General features: G+C 38.6%; 1 protein-coding gene across 1 annotated transcript in view; it reads left to right on the top strand.

Annotated features, from left to right (window-relative positions):
* The window catches only part of CNTNAP2 (contactin associated protein 2), a 1133690-nt gene that overhangs the window by 613309 nt on the left and 502398 nt on the right, over positions 1-17983 (top strand). The window lies entirely within an intron of this gene.

Here is a 17983-nt window from a genome sequence, read left to right as displayed (position 1 = left end):
TTTTTAATTAATTAATTTAATACTTGAGTAATTTGGTGTCTGCCTTGTATGGAAGGCAGTATCTTCAAATGAATAAGGCATTGCAGTGGGAACTGACAAACCTGGGTTCTGTTCCTGGTTCTGGCACTCACCTGCTGTGTAACTTTTGGCATCTCACTTTACTTCCCATTGTCATCTTTTCCTCATCAATAAAATACTTAACTTACTTTATAAAGCACTTTTAGATCTATGGATGAAAAGCACTCTAAGAATAGAGCTGGTTGAAAAATGAAAAGAAATTTTGCAAAAAAAAATTAAATTTTTGTGTTCAAACATATTTTCGTTAATCAACCATTTTCAATTATCATTTACAACACAAGTTTTCAAAAAATGATACTTTTATCAATTTAGTCTGGTAGATATTTTTATTATTCTTTTAAAAGAATTTTTATTGGAAAAATTCTTATTTTGAAAATGGAAAATGAAAGTATTCAATAAAAGTGTATAAAATGTGAAATTTTTTTCAAAAGAATTTCAATATAAAAAAATTGGGGTCCCCCCCAATAAATTTCATTCTAAAATTTTCAACTGGCTCTGATAATTATCAAGTATTAATATTGTTATGACCCTAACAGTGGCCCAGTTCAGAGTGCCACATTCAGGTACAAGGACATGTAAGTTACTCATACTGTGGGTAAAAGTACTGAAGAAGAGGTAGACTTCACACAGTCGCTACATTCTTTCGGGTGCATGTTGGGGGAAGTGAATGGGACAGGATGATGGAATGGGCAAAGCCCCTGCTCCCTCCAATGCACTGGCCAGTGTAGTTGTGCTGGCAATCCAGGGGATTCAAACTGCATCCTGGCGCAGTGTGCATCCTCTGATCATGGCACAGCTACATTGTGACACACTCAGTGAGACAAGCTGCCTACGGACAATATGCCCTAGGGCCAGCATGACAATGCATTACCCATGTTCAAGGCTCATGGCAAAACTATAATCTGGCCTTCTGTTATTTCATTTTAATATCAGATAAATATAAATACACTAAGGACTACATCTTCCTGTTCTACCATGGGTAAAACGTCCATCAGTGTCAGTGGAAGCTGAGTTATTTTGGCCTCTTGCACAGTCATCAGTCAAAAATGATTGGTGCACTCAGAAGACAGCAAGATGCACGGAATCAGCATAATTTCTGAGGCCTTGATCAAAGTTGTGGAAGCCCTGTTGTAGGTTTGGTGCTCAGTGATTTTGGTTGGAAGAAGACGTACCTGGGGGAATGGTTGCTCTGCATAGCAGCATTGTGGGGTTTGTTTGTTTTTCTGGTTGGTTGACAATGGGAGTCTCCTAGTTGTTCTATGCTGTTATGGGACCCAGGAACAGCCATCCTTTTTCTCTTTTTCCCCTCCTATCCCAAATGCATAGGTTAGTTCGAACAGGAGTGCAGAGATCTATGATGTTTGAAGCAACACCTGATGAATGCCAGTCCACTATGAGATTATGTGCCCCCGCATCACTAATGGGGTTGTGTGTTGGTAACCGCAAACTGAAGTTTTAATTCTTGGTTTCTTTTTGGCCTCTTTAGCCTTCTCCTTTTCTATTCCATTCTAAAGCTCGATTAAATTTCTGGTTGTTACCATGTGATAGTTACATGTTGCAATCAATATTCTTTGAGATTTGTTACTTTTTTTTTGAGTAAGTGTATACGTTTTTCAGTGCATCTTGTCTTAGACTTGCTAAAATAGGCTCCAAAGATGCAGAGCTAGGCTGTGGTCCAACACATCTCAGGAGCTTCTAACAAAGTGGCTGATGCACTCTCCCATGAAAGTTTCCCAGAATCAACTGGGTAAAAATTGTCCTTGAGATGTGGAAAATATTGTTAGTCTTTATGTACTTGGTAGTATATTTAGTCTTATTAACTCTGTTTTTTCCTAGAGCTCCAGGAAGAAATCCCAGACAGCGTTTCATGAAAAATTTTGACTTTTTGATGATTTGGGCCAGGAAGATTTTTTTTTTTTTAAATCTCAATCTTTTCCCTCAAGCAAGGGAAATTGATTCCTAGACTTAACACCACCTGAGTACTGCTAAGAATTCTTGTGTTACTGACTTCAGTGGGTTTTGTTATCCTAGTACCTTCTTGGCTGGGGTGATGAGGAAAGAAAATGGAACATGAGGGATAAAAGGGAAGGACAAAATGTGGAAATATGTTTATCAAGGGGAAGAAAGAAAGAAAAAAAATACCTGTCTAACAGAATTTAAAAATATAAAATTGTAGAAAGTGAGGGGGAGAGTCATGTTGCAGGAAATAATAGGGGAAAATAAGCTGAAGTAAAAGGCAGAATTGGAAAAAGATTGGAAGAATTAGGTTTCAGAGTAACAGCCGTGTTAGTCTGTATCCGTAAAAAGAAAAGGAGTACTTGTGGCACCTTAGAGACTAACCAATTTATTTGAGCATAAGCTTTCGTGAGCTACAGCCACAAGTACTCCTTTTCTTTTTGGAAGAATTAGGAAATATAAAAGTGTGGTCTTACAGAGAAAAGTAAGTTCAAAAATATTTTTCGCTATAGAAAATTAAGATGAAGGAAAACAGATGCCAACTAAGGGGGAAAGAGTAAGGAAAAAGGAGGAATAAAAATCAAACATGGGAGACATAGTAGGTTAACTTAAGAAATATTTTATTAGAAATGCTGCTACTAAAATTATTGGTCAAATATATACAAATTAAATGGATAATTATAATGTAAACATGTGTGCAAATTCTCCTTGGGTTATTTTGACATTATCTCAAACAATATACGCTGCCTGTACTCTGGTCATAAAGGTGGTGTTTATATTTAGAGAGCAGATACTGAGTAACATTGTGAATTAAGTGCTTAAACTGGTAGTGAGCTCAAGCCATTATGTTCCTAATATTTCCCCTTCAATTAGCCCTTCTGTTCCTCCACTACATACAGCTCACCACATCCAGACAATTATTTGGTTTTAGATGGGGAGATGAGGTAAGGGGCTGATATTAATATCCATGAATTCAGTTAATTTGGGATAAGCAAAATGATTCAATATAATAAGAACCCCCTTGAGCCTTGATCCAAAAATTGATATGTAATTTTTTTAGGGGTGTGTGTGTGTTTTAATATCCAGAGCATCACTTCAGTGGCTGCTTCTCAGTAGAAGCAGGAGAAGTGAATGAGAGGCTGCAGAAATGTTTGTGGTGTTTCTAATATCACTAGAAGAAGGAAGTTGTGGATGTTCTTTCATTTGCAAGGAGTGAAGCGGAATGCAGGTTAAACTGAAGAAGTGGAACTTTATTAAACCCTGTGCGCTGCTCTGACCATGCGGCTGAATTGCTTCCAGCCTAACTCCCTGTGTTTTCCCAGTGTTCCTTCAGTAACAGTCGCTTCAGGGAACATGGTCCCTCTGACTCCAGTTCCAAGGCAGATTCCATATGGGAAGAGCCTCATATGCAATTTCTTCCAGTCTGGTTAGGAAGGCCCCAGATCTCTGAGTAATTCAGAAAATTATACAAATACCAGCATGTTCATTTGAATTGAATCACCCAACTTTCTGAGGTTTACCAGTTATTTACTCATTTTCTCCTTGGCTTAGGATATGAAAATCAGCAGATCCACCATAATATCACTAGCCTTTAGCACCATGAAATGTGGGATCACAAGCCTGCTTGGAGTCTTCATTTGGGCCTGAAGAGTCAAAATGTGCAGGACTGCCGTCATAGGGAATTTCCAGGATTGCTATCTCAGACTTTGCTCAGAGAACTGGGACAGGACAGAGTAAGCAGCAGCTTCTATGAGCTTGAATACATAAAGTCAGTAGGACAGAGTTGTGCCAGAGAGGCTCCTGCAGCAGCATCAGTTGGCAGCTCTGTTATTTGTCTTCCCTCGGTTCTTATATAGGCAGAACCTGCTGTTCTGCCCTCCCCTGCCAGTGAGCCATTGGAGTGGCTGGCAGGAGGCAGCCTGAGCCTCTAGGGCCTGTTTCTTTCTTCCTGTCTAGAGAGGAGATGACCTTCGTTGTCAGAGAAGGACTCATGGGAAGGAGACCATTTCAACTATTGGCTCCAACTTTGAAACCTCCTTTTATCTTATAGAAGAGATGAAAGGAGGGAGTGTGAAATCAGGGAAGGGGCAGGGAAGGAGGGAATAAGTTTATTAAAGGGGGAAGAGACAATGGAGTGTATGCAAAGGTTGGAGAGAAAGAAGGCTGGTGGGGGAGGGGGGGAAAGAGAATGTGTTAGGAGGAGAATGTAAAAGGGGAAGCTGATGTCTTGAAGATGCTAAGTGTCCTTAGTTGCCATTGCTAGTTGAGAGCACTTTGCAGGAGAGCACTTTCCAGGCTCAGGACCATAGTGCTGAGTCGAATCGTGTGTTACTATGATTTACATCTTTCTATATTCATCTTTTTCTTTCCATCTGCTATTTTGTCTAATTTTTTCTTTGTCTCTCTTACACCTTTCCCTTTCATTTCAATTTTTATTCACCCAATTTCCATGTTTCTGAATTTTCTTGTGGCTCTTCTTTCCCTTTCTACATCATCAGTAGATTTTGTTTTTCCTCCTTTTATAAGTTTTGTCTTTAATCATCTGCTCACATTTCTCTCTTTACCATTATCTTTCTTTATTTCCCTCCAGCAATCTGGAAGATAATCATCAAGCACATTCTACAGATTAAAAAGCTCCATAGGAAAGAAGCTGAGAGCTTCATCCAGTTCCTGATCAGTTGCACTACTTGGCAGACAGTGGGTACTGATTATGGAGAAGGGAGATGTGTTTTGAATATAATATAGCTGAGCATAACTTCAGATCCAGAGCTCTGAAACAGATGTAATCACAATAGTAAATGGAAGGAGAAATGATCATAGGTGATGTGTTCTTTATTCTGACTTACCATACAGCACCCAAAATGACAATACTTTATCTATATACTCTTTTCCTGAACAGAGAAATGAAAATACTCTAAATAAATGAATAATCTGCAGTGCTGTTATTTAAACACTGAGATTCCTATGGCGGAAACAGCATGCCAATCCATGCAACCTCCAAGGTACCCATCTGACATGGAACTAATTTCACAGCCCCTCCACTACATGAATGTAATGTGAAAATAACTTCCAGTAAGTTGCCAGGACAAAGTCATTCCCACTTGAATGTACTGGAGGTAGAATATGAAAAAAGAAATGAGGCAGATGTTTCTGCTAATATGTGTAAGGCTTTTTTTTTTTTTAAATGCAAAAATAACAAGTTGTTTGAGTGCTTTTGGCATTATATGCTGATTAGTGTCTGTAGTTGTGATGGCAAAGAGCTGATATGTTGTCAGTAAATGGGTATCATATTGTCAGAGAACATAGTTTGAATGAGAAAATATAAAGAGATATGAAAAAATCGTATATGATATTTTTTTTCAATTAGTCTCATAAACGGCCTTTATGCTGTACTTATTTGTCAACAAATATGCCTCATAATCTTTAGATCTAATACAGCTGGCTCAATGAGTTCTACTACTTTAAACAGTAGTGGATTTTGCTGATTGCATTTCAACATCAAGCCACCTGATATGAATGATAAAATGACACTTATGATACATTGTGTGAGAACAAAAATTTCATGGTGTGCAGTTTTTCTGTATAGTTAACAGTAGCAGACCTGCAAGTAAGTCCTCTAAAATATGGGAATTTGTCTCAATTCTCATTGTTTACTAGACCTAGTGTTCATTTATTGCATATTACTATAAAACTCACCATAGCATTGAACTAAATTAAATTAAATTTCTGGGATGCTAATAAGTTTGCAGGATATTTGCACATTATTTTCTGATAGATTTATTAGTAAAAATGTATTACTCATATTCAAAATATAGAAAAACTTTTTAGCCAGTTAGCCACTTGTAAGTCTTCTGTACTATTGTGAATCTGGTTCGTCCTCCTTGGGTGCAGTATTTTGAAAGAGAGAGAACTTACCCCACCACCGTCTTTGAGAGAAGGAGATCCATGCAGCCATCTGAAAGCCTTAAAAGGCAGATGTTCTCTGAAAAACCACAATGTAAAAATGGCACCTTCTCACTCGTGCTTCCTTGTGCACCATGAAAAGGATAATTTTACCAAGTTCCAGTAAAAGGGCTAATCATGTGCACGTATACTGCCCCATTGAAGGCAGTTAATGTACCCACGTGCCACAGAGGAAATAATTTATTACTGTGACAATGCCAAAGACAAATTTTTTCCCTCATCTCAGGCTGAAGTTGCTGGGTTGGCAACTTGAAAAATACATATTTTTGATCGAAATCACAGAGACAAATAAACATAGAACTCCACAATGTAGTTTTTACAGAGTTAACTCTTCAGAGTAAAAGCACACTTTAAAAGTGTCCTTTTGCCTTCAGAAAGGATTCTTAAACTCACAAACTTCTCACTTTAGATGACTTTAGGGAGAGCAGCAGTTTCTTAGAACCTTTTAGAAAACCAGGCTATTTATGATAGATTCCTTGGCGGGAGAGGGAGTGGTTAAAAAATAAATGTATGGACTTTTTCCTACATTGCACATGTTCTCATTGCATTTGACCAGTTCTCTTCTAGCATCCTGAATTAGTGCCTGGATTGTGGTAATAGGCTAAATTTGCACATTCATTGCTCATTAGAACAAGCACCAGATTTCCTTTCATAGGATTCCAGGTTCAGATGCAGTTCTAGAGAAGCGGCAACAGTTAGCAAGACTAATAATACTCTCCAAGCTTGTAAAAGTAAGCTTTTATTATAAGCCCTCCAACTTTACATGCGGATACTTGTGCTGAGAAGAATTCATACTAAATTCAACTCTTGTCTGTTCAAGAGGAGCCATTTTTGAGCTCTGTAGTGAAAAGCATCAGTTTGTGTAACAGGACTTTTTTATACACTGATAAAGAAGTCCAGGACTTATTAATGAAAGATCAAACATCCTACAATCAAAGTCAAGAAAAATATTGAAATGAACTCAGAAAAAAAATCCTTCTTTTAGCTATACTTTGGTGATTTGAAGCACTTACATCTGCTCTTAAAAATAAATCCCAGCTGTTTTCTTAACATTGATCTTAATTTTTGTAGATGTCTTCCCAAACTTTATCTATATGTAGCATTATAGAGATTTTCATTTGTAAATATCCAAGCACTTTACAAAGATAGTTAAGTATTATTATTTGCATTTTACATATGGGAAGGCTACAGTGGAGCAAGAGGTCCTGGTTCCCACTGTCTTCCACTCTCACCACCTTGACAGCATAAAGAGAGTGGAAAAACTTCTATCTCTTCAAGAGACAGGGAAATAACATAGTCAGCTTCTCCACCACCCCTGCAGCATCTGGCACAGAAGGTGAGGAGGGAAGGGAAGTAGGGGGCACAGTTACTTGATTGCTCTCTTGCTGTTCCCAGCTGGTGAACCTGGGAGCATTTACCATCTGGAGTTGTTTAGAGCAAGCCCCGGGCAGCTCTAAAGTCTGCTGAGGCTGGGACCCATACAAAACCAGCATGAATCTATAAACAGTTCCCTGGAGCTTCCCTCCAGCCCACTTCACTCAATGATGTTCCACTGTGATACAAATGGCATCATGTCATGCTATCAAGCCAGACAGACTCAAACATATTGTATTTTATGAGACCATTTAACTCAAGTTTGGAACAACTTAACACTTCATTTTCTTTGGTAGCTAATTCAGCCACAGAGAATCACAATAAATAATCCAACAAAGGGTATTTGTGTTTCTTACTGGGTGTCTTAATTTGTGAAATTATCATGTTAAAAATTGGTGTCTGATTAGAATCTTCTAATGTCTGTAGGCTAACACTGTAACATCCGATACTAACTGCCTAAACTATGGCTTCTAATTTAAGATCTTTGTTCTAGTTACAGATGTTAATTTTGTTTTTTTATACACTCACTTTTGATCAGATTTACTCTTGGTTTTCATCTTTGTTTCTCCTTGTTTTGTCTCCTAGCAAAATGGCCGGGGAGAGTTGAAGTGGATGCAACTTAGGTTTCTCATTGGACAGGATGTTTTGCTTCTGCATTCACAGCCAGCTCCTGGTTTGCAATAGTGTGTGGTGACTCAAATTACAATATTCACCCCCATAGCATTCATTTTCTTTAGCATCTCCAGTGACAAAGAAACAAACTCTCTTTAACATCCCAACAACAACCCCCTACTTCATTTCTTTTATCACCACAATGGTAATTGTCTTGTTTATCACCAACATGAATGAGTCCAAAGTCAACTCAACAGAGACCTGGCAACTTGCCACCTATTTTATTATTTTCCCCCTGTATTTTAATTTCATGTCTGCCTCTACAGGGCATATTTGAAAACTGTGCTAATAATAAGAATCCTTAATAAGTTCATTAGTTCACAGCAGGAGGGAGGTAGAGACTGAAGTCTTTACAGCAGCTATGGAGGTGGAGTTCCGTAACTCAGAGCTTTCAGAACCCACATGCTCAGTTTACTGATTCCTTTAAAAGTACTTCTGTGCTAAAGCTTGGAAGAATATTCACGTTCAGTTCTTTTCTTCAGAATCTCCATTCATAGATGGAAGGCTTTGGCTTGCATGACAGCCAGAGCTAGGGAAGTGACCAAATGCCTGCAGTGTGAAACTCCAGCTGATAGTCAAATCAGATGGTGATTATAATTCCTTTTTCTTCTCCCTTTACCAATCCACTGTAACAAATTGATCTCTGACTGTTTTTAATCATAACAACCTTTTTGTCAAAGGCTAAATGCAAAGCACTCAGGGGTAGGACAAATGAATGCAAGAAGAACATTACATTGCTTATTGTACCACTATCCTGTAGAATAGAATCACAGGACTGGAAAGGACCTGGAGAGGTCTTCTATTCCAGTCCCCTGCACTCAAGGCAGGACTAAGTATTATCTAGACCATCTCTGGCAGGTGATTATCAAACCTGCTCTTAAAAATCTCCAATGATGGATATTCTTTTCAATCTTTCCACATAGGTGATGTTTTCTAGACCTTTAATCATGTTTGTTGCTCTCCTCTGGACTGTTTCCACTTTGTCCGCATCATTCCTGAAATGTGGCATGCAGAGCTGGACACAATTCCAGCTGAGGGCATATCACTGTGGAGTACAGCAGAAGAATTGCTTCTCGTCTTGTGCGTAGTTTTGGGAGGGCATTGCCCCTTCAAACTGCAAGCCTTTGGAAGGCACAGAATTTTCCCCCCAGGCATGGCTCCACTGGCCTGATGAATGGCTCCATGCTCCCCCCCAAATATAGAAGTCAAACTACGCCTATGCTTCTTGTGTCTTGTAGACAACAGACATCTGATGATTTTGTAATTTGTTGCTTTTAAAATAATTCTGGGCCTGATTGGGCAACCCATATCTGGGACAAAAGGTGGAGTGAGGCACTACTCAACATGAGTAAATGTGGGAAAATTAGGCCCTCAGTGATTTTTATATTTTAATAAACTTGCTCATGGCTATGAGTTTGACTACTCTCTGCTCCCTGGAATCAGAACTGCTGAAATGTATGTCAGAGGCCCTTGATAATCCTAGATAGCAACCAAACTAATGTCAGAATGAAGTTTTGAACTCCAGTGACTGCCAGGTGTTTTGGGATGAGCTTTGGCTAACTGAGGGCCCATGTAATTAACCGGCTAATGTGTATTTGTGTTGCTCTCCCCTAATGGATAAAATCAGAACATCAGGCCATAAGCTTTAACAAGTGGTAGAGACATATGCTTTTGGAATAAAATATTTCTGTTTCTATTGTTTCCACGAAGATTTAAGTGGCTGTGGGGTGTAGTATAGTGACAGTTGTAAAGTGCTAGGTGGTTACAGATTTGTTACAATATTAGAAAATTATTGGGGAATATATATATCATTCAAAATTAAGGTAATAAATTCTTACGCATCATAAAATGGAGGAACTTACAGTGAAGTCTGCTATAATAAAGTTGCGAAATAGAATTAAAATTTCAAATAGTTTAATTATATTCCTATGTGAAAATTGCATTTCAGGTTATTCATTTATAGCAAACTTTCTTTAAAAAAAAAAAAAAAAAAAGAGGGAGAGAGAAATAGTATCCTTGAAGGATGCTGAATTACCAACCATACAGATTCTTCCTTTATCCAGATAAGAGGGTTTCACAGGGTTCGGTCTTGTCAACCCTTATGTTTAATGGTTTCAGAGAGGTTGCCGTGTTAGTCTGTATCAGCAAAAATAACGAGGAGTCCTTGTGGCACCTTAGAGACTAACAAATTTATTTGGGCATAAGCTTTCATGGGTTAGAACCCACTTCATTTTTACCAGTTTAGGTTAAAAACTTCCCCAAGGCTCAAATTCCTTTCCTTGTCCTTGGACGGTATTGCTGCCACGACCAAGTGATTTAAACAAACATTCAGGGAGGGGCCACTTGGAGCCCTATCCCCCCCAAAATATCCCCCCAAGTCCCTTCACCCCCTTTCTTGGGGAAGCTTGAGAATAATATACCAACCGACAGGTTAACAAAGTGAGCACAGACCAAATTCCTGGGTTTTAGGACACTGAAAATCAATCAGGTTCTTAAAAGAAGAATTTTATTAAAAATAAAGCAATTGCACACCACACCACAGAAACACTAACCCAAGAACCAATCTCTGTAGCCTAGTCTGTCCCCATTTCTACTCTAGCGACACCATCAGAGGACCCAACCACATCAGCCACACCGTCAAAGGCTCATGCACCTGCACGTCTACTAATGTTGTATATGCCATCATGTGCCAGCAATGCCCCTCTGCCATGTACATTGGCCAAACCGGACAGTCCCTACATAAAAGAATAAATGGACACAAATCGGACATCAGAAATGGTAACATACAAAAGCCAGTAGGAGAACACTTCAATCTCCCTGGACATTCTATAACAGATTTAAAAGTAGCTATACTTGAACAAAAAAAGTCAGTAACAGACTTCAAAGAGAAATAGCAGAATTAAAATTCATTTGCAAATTAACACCTTTAATTTGGGGTTGAATAGGGACTGGGAGTGGCTAGCTCATTACAAAAGCAGCTTTACCTCTCCTGGAATTGACACCTCCTCACATATTATTGGGAGCGGACTACATCCACCCAGATCAAATTGTCCCTGTCAACACTGGTTCTCCACTTGTGAGGTAACTTCTCTCTCTTCATGTGTCTTCATATAATGCCTGCATCTGTAATTTTCACTCCATGCATCTGAAGAAGTGTTTTTTTACCCACAAAAGCTTATGCCCAAATAAATCTGTTTGTCTTTATGGTGCCACCGGACTCCTTGTTGTTAAAAGAATCACACCTGCAAAATCAGGATGGAAGATAACTTTACAGGGTAAATAAAAAGATTTAAAACCCTCTGATTCTGCTTCCCAGTTACAAAACAGGAATAAAATTACCTCTTAGCATAGGGAAAATTCACAAGCTAAAACAAAAGATAATCTAACACATTTTTTTGCTATTACTTACAATTTCTGTAATTTTCGATGTATCATTTCAGGATCTTGTTAGGAGATGTGTATGTAAGGCCACTGAAGAGAGCATAAGGTATTGTGATCTCCTTTAATATGCTGGTGATACTCAACTTCACATTGCTTTTACATGAAACCCATATTTGGCTATTTTTTTTTATTCTTTATATTTTGGACCTGGATGGAGGTATGTGGGCTGCAGATTAATCAAGGGGCATTTCAAGGACTATGCTTGGACCTTCAAAAGTGGATGCAATGCTACTCTTTTCCACTGCAGCGCTTGGTACTCTATTGGATCTTTCATTGCCTTGTAGGTATGCATATAGCCTGGGTGGTTTGGAGTGCCTTTTTCTATCTGCAGCTCTCCAGGAGAATATGAACTTTCCTCACACATGCTTACCTCACCACAGTATATTATTGACACTTCCAGGCTAGATTTCTGTGGTGCACTCAGACCAGGCTTTGAAACTCCAGAAACTTCAGCTGGTGCAAAACGCAGCAGGCTGCCTTCTGTGTGTCTTGAGTCATAAGGAAGCACACAGCAGATTTGCTCTCCACTGACTACTCGTTTGATTCCTAGGGCTGGGTGGGAATCTTTAAAGACCTATGTAGTCTGGGACCTGATTATTTAAGAAACTGCTTCCTACCCTCAGTTCCACCATCACAATTGAGGTCCACTGGGGTATCTCAGCTGTCAGTGCCTGGAACTTGGCTTTCTGTAGTTCATAGCAGGGCATTCTCAGTTGAAGATCCCCTTTGGAATTAACTGTCTCACAGTCTTTCAGAGGCTGAGTTGAATGAGCTACACATCCTGCTGCAAGGCTGTTTTGTTTAGGCTTTTGGCTTAACATTACTTTGTTTTCTCAGGTTCGAGTGTGTGTCTAGCTTTATTTCTTTGGTTGGAAGGATGTTTTATACCACACAAGTTTTTATAAAGGGTAGGATATTTTTCTTTAGCTTTCTATTTTTGCAGGATGAGTTTTGCCGTAAGAGTTAAATAAAACAGGTAAATATTATACTTCTTCCCCTCCTTCCCCCAAAAAGAGAGAGGATGAAAACCACAGTGAACAGATGTCCTGCTTAGCTTCTTAGCATCTTTTCTGTACTGCATCAGGTTTTATATTCTTGTAATTAAGAACAAATAAAGTGAGATATCAAATTAATTTCAAACAGACAGATCTGAACATGGATCTAAGATCCGAGTGGCGATGCTTTCCTCATCCCTTTTGATGCCCTTCAGCCAGAATGGTGCGTCTGTATGATGCTGGTGGGAATGCGCTCTTTAATTTTGTTTTTTTATTTGTTTTAGATTTGAACGCTCAAAGTGAGGGGTGATACAAATTTATTTATACAGACAACCTACTGTGCATTTGAAAGGGAGTGTGTGTGTGTGTGTGTGTGTTGAGAGGGACAGGGGACGACCTGGCAATGCTCAGCAGTAATTTCCAACCACATCTGCTTAGCCACCAGCCACTGCTAAAGAAGGGCATCATTATCATTTGTAAGTTTGGCAAAACCTTCTTCTGAAACCATTTCAGGCTCAAGATAATCAAGACGATATTAAGTTACTGATCTGCTAATGAGGAAAGGTTTGGTGTATTTAAAGCATCAGCTCCATTCTTGGTAGGTTTCAGAGTAGCAGCCGTGTTAGTCTGTATCCGCAAAAAGAAAAGTAGTACTTGTGGCACCTTAGAGACTAACAAATTTATCTGAGCATAAGCTTTCGTGAGCTACAGCTCACTTCATTGGATGCATGCAAAATTACGAAATCACGAAAGCTTATGCTCAAATAAATTTGTTCGTCTCTAAGGTGCCACAAGTACTCTTATTCTTGGTAGGGAGGAATAATTAGGTTTAGAGGCAAAAAATGTTCCAAATAACTAGTGAAATTAGTGACTTTTTAAAAGTACAAAGTATATCCACCTAAGAAATTAACACAGAAAAGTATAACTTTCTGTAAAACAATAGTCATATTCTGGTTTGTAATGTTGCCTGTTTTTAAAAGCAATATTGGTGACATTAAAACTTAATGTGTCAAACATTCAGTTAAAAGTAAGACATACATTAAAATTGTTATCAGTTGGTCAGTGCTCAGCAAATCGTAAACACCGTATACAAGCCATTCTAATGTTAATTTTCAGGGGCTAAGTGGATTATTTTTATGGGTAACTTACTGTAACCCCCAATACTGTACCAAAGGGTTTTTTGCACTTTTTACATCGTACAACATTCTCACTTTTTATATGTGGCAAAATCAGTCAGAAGCAAATATAAACTTGTGAAGTAATTCTGAATTTAACTCAGAACTGGAAACTGAGTTTTGAAATTTATTTTACTATTTCAGTGTTATGGAGGGTAGAGATGGTTCCAAACCATAGAGTTTGGGTACTAATCCAACTTTAACCAAAGTTTGCTGTCATTTGTATCTGGAATTTGGGATCAGACCACTGTAGAGATAAGAGATAGCCACAAAGTTCAGCTCCAAATCTGACTATACCCAGAATTCATGGGAATTTGCTAGTTTGGGATGACTTTTTAACTTTGTTTATGTAGTTGCTGTTACAATATAACATTAATGAAACATTGCCACTTTTAATTTTGTCAGCTTGTATTCTAATCATTTTATAAATGTCTGTCTGTCTCTGTCTGTCTATCTGTCTGTCTATCTGTCTATCTATCTGTCTAAATGAAGTCATTCAGTAGGTTGGCATATACAGCCTTATATGTAGGTTGAAGATAATCTTTCATGAGATATATACATCAGTGTGAGCCAGTAAATAAACCACAGATATGGGTGTCAGGAGACCTTTAAATCTAGAACTTCTCTTGTGACTTTTGGCACCATTACCCTAGTTTAAACTCTGTGCCTCAGTTTCTCTGATAATAAAAAACTGGGATATATGACTGAAGATGCATTTGCTGTAGTAGTTGTGTAGAAGGTGTATATAGAGAGAGATCTCTGCCGACTTTGGCCGAACAAGACACAACAAACAATATCAGCACAGGTTTCAGAGTGGTAGACGTGTTAGTCTGTATCAGCAAAAAACAACAACCGAGGAGTACTTGTGGCACCTTAGAGACTAACAAATTTATTTGGGCATAAGCTTTCGTGAGCTAAAACCCACTTCATTGGATGCACAGTTTAACGTTGTTTTTTTCTGGTTTGCACTTGGCTCTATGTATATTTATTACAAGAATAAAGCAATAGGCAAAGCCAATCAAACACACAAAAGTAAATCTAAAAGGGTGGGAATATGTGGGGACACCAATATTTGGGTTTCATTGGGGACTTTAAAAGCATGAGGCTGCTGTTTGAATATAACAGGAACTGGGACAAACTGACTTGTAGGTGGAAAAACAGATTTTTTGTTGGTGGTGGTTTCTTTTTAACAGAAGGGCTGCTCCTGGGAAAGTAGATGTAATAACCCTGCTCTAGTGCCATAATTAACAATATTTTACTTTGGTTTTGATATTTCAGAGAGATTATGATATAGGATAATGTTGCTACACACCCACAAAATCCTATACTCTAAAAATCTCTGTTTTGAGCCGGTAATGAGACAGCAGCTTTTAGGTGTAAGTGGGGGAATAGTCCTGCTATTGTGGGGAACTTTCCTGGGCTTCTGCACAACCCTGGTGAAGTGGGCTAACGAAAGGATCTGAGTCCTCGCTCCCACTTCCTTTACCCAGCGGCCTCCCTGCTCTTGAGGACTCCCCTTCCACTCTCCTGTCTGGCAGAGTCCTCATAACCCCAACAAGGCTGGACCCAGGATTCCTGGGGGGCTTGACCCCCAACCCTGCTGTGGTCACCTAGGACAGGGGCTAGGGTATCCCCACTCTGGGATTCTCTCTCTGCACTGGGCACTTCTCTGACCCACTGACCATTACATACAATTTAAAGCAAATGCAAGTTATTTAATCAACAATTAATTTTAAAAAGAATAAGGAAAAATGGGAAAGGTTAAAGAAAACACTGCTCTGTGGCAGGGAACATCACAAACAATATCTCTGGAATGTCAGGGCAGTTCACAGTCTGTTCTTTGTAAGTCCCAGGCTGCCTTCTCAGGCCCTGGCTGTGCTGCAGGGATGCTGTGGGTTGGACACTTGCTCTAGTGGTGGCCATAAGGATCTGCCTATGGTCCTCTCCCTTTTGCACTCTACTTTCACCTCCCTGTGTGATTTAATCTACTCACATGTTCTCTTTGCTGATGGTGAGTCTTCAATCTACTTCTCCCCCTATATCCATTCTTGCAGTTCTACTGATCTTTCCAACATCCTCTTTTGGATGTCCCACCTTTCCTAAATTAAATGTAGTTAAATAGAACTCCTAACCTGTCTTCTCTTCTTCTTCTCCTCAAATATCCATGCTGTTGGCAGTTCCTTCCAGTTCCTGCTCTCCAGCATTTCAAAACTTCAGCATTTCCTTGCTCTCCCGTCAGATAAAATGCTGAGCTTATCTCCTTCCTTGACTACAGGAACCTTCACTTCTCTGACTTCCCTATTTCCTACCTTACTTCCCTCCTATTAAGAATGGCTAAAATGATCTTCCAAACTTGACGCTCACCCTTGTTATTCTCTTATTATAATCCCATGGCTAGCTTCCCTTTGCCAAGAGAATTCAATTTAAATATTTTTGCCACTCCCTTCAAAGCTTCTACATAAATTTGACCCTGATTATATCTCTGCTGTTTCTCACAGGATCTTATTAACACTTTTGTTCTGTTAATGATGCCAGCGTCACTGAGCCCTTCATTTCCTTCTTCCCTCTCAATTTTGTGCCTGGTTTGTCACTATTCCCTGTCTCAGTATACTAGTTTCTCCCTTTTCTTCTGTATCTTCCTCATGTCTCTTCTTTGACTAAATAAAGGAGTTTTTTGTCTTCTGGGCTGTCAACATTTCAGAAACATATCAAATATGGGCCCTTTAATTATCTATAAAATAGCTAGTACACTTTTGGCACTCTAGGAAGGACAGAGTACCTGATGAAATAAGTTAATCAAGGAGAATTTGTTGCTGTATCACAATCTCTTCATATTAAAAAATGCAATGCAAAAAATGTAAAGGCAGATTCTATAGTGCGTACCGTACACTTTTATAATTTTAAATTAATTTTTGTAGCAATACACTGCTGATACAATTAATGGTAATAATTATCAAGCTTGTGTTTAAGTAAAACAGTTGAATGAGCCCGTTTCTCCATAAATAACAAGGCTCAAGAAATTGAGGGAAAGATATGCCATATGTATCACGTAAAGTGTTGTATACCTCCAAACTCTAGGTAACAGAAGTTATATATAAAAAACTTTAAGTTTATGAGCTCTTAATCAACTACTTCTGATCTTCCACTGCGCCAGTTAAGACATTTGTGGTCTAGTATCATAGAAATGAAATTAATAATGTTCTGTGCCATGCCAGAATACACTCAGTAGTATAGGAGATATGTTCTGGATATACCTTGTTCATTCATCATCAGTCAAAGGATAAAGCCATTTTACAGTGAATAGTCCTTTCTGTAGTACTGTTAATTTGTAAAAGATACTGTGGCTTCGTTATGGTGTGACATTCTCCATTGTAACTCTTCACCAAGAGTCTTCTGTTGACTGAAATATCATTCTATCTAGGCTATGTATGTTGATCTTCAAAAATCTTATAAATTCTTTCAGAATCATGTCCGAAACCAGGTGCAGTCACTGTGAAAAGAGAAAATCTGTTCTCCTTGGTGTGGAAGTGGGGAGAAGGGAAATGACTAAGTGGAACATCTTACAATTCAATTATGATAAATTTCTGCTTTTTATATAAGCTTAATTCATTAAATTAAAGCATCTCTAACAATAAATTTATCCTGCAATATAGTCTTCTCTGTCCCTCTGCAATATTGGGAGGTCAGAGAGATTTTCTTTCTCTCACACACACATGAACACAGACACTAAAACTTTCACTTTATCTGTTTTCACATTATGTGGGGGTGTAGATGTTTCCAGCCTCCATTTTCCTTCCTGTCTCATAGTAGCTGGCTGGAGGCCTTTAAAAAAGGGGGATTCATCATTCACTAATCATCTAGAGCCCAGCAGAATGAACTGTCCTTATGGATATTTGAAATAAAACCATTCATACCAAGGAGATAATTTGTAGGAATTGCCAGCATATTAGGTGGGTTTTTAGAGTAGATATGAAATCTAGGTAAACAAACATTTCATTCATTTAGGGGCTGATTGATTGATTCCAACCCACAAAGCTATGCCATCTGGTCCTTTGGACAACAGAGAAGTTAGATATTAGTTAGATATTATTGTTCGTTTTCGTTTCCAGATTTGTGTAAGAAATTATTTTTATGCATATAATTATTTAATTAATAGAAAAGTCTATCTGGAGTATTGCAAATACCACAGTCTGACCAAAGTGGTGGCAACTCTCCATTTTTAATGGTAAGCACGCTACAGTGGTCAACTCTAAAAACCTGCCAATTAGGACTTCGATAAATAATTAACTTTGCCTAAGAATTTATAGTGTTTCCCATAGCTGGTACTGA

The sequence above is a fragment of the Eretmochelys imbricata genome, chromosome 2, assembly GCF_965152235.1.
Source record: "Eretmochelys imbricata isolate rEreImb1 chromosome 2, rEreImb1.hap1, whole genome shotgun sequence".
NCBI classification, from domain to species: Eukaryota; Metazoa; Chordata; order Testudines; family Cheloniidae; genus Eretmochelys; species Eretmochelys imbricata.
Note: the sequence above shows the minus strand (reverse complement) of the source record. Positions and strands in the feature narration are given on the sequence as shown.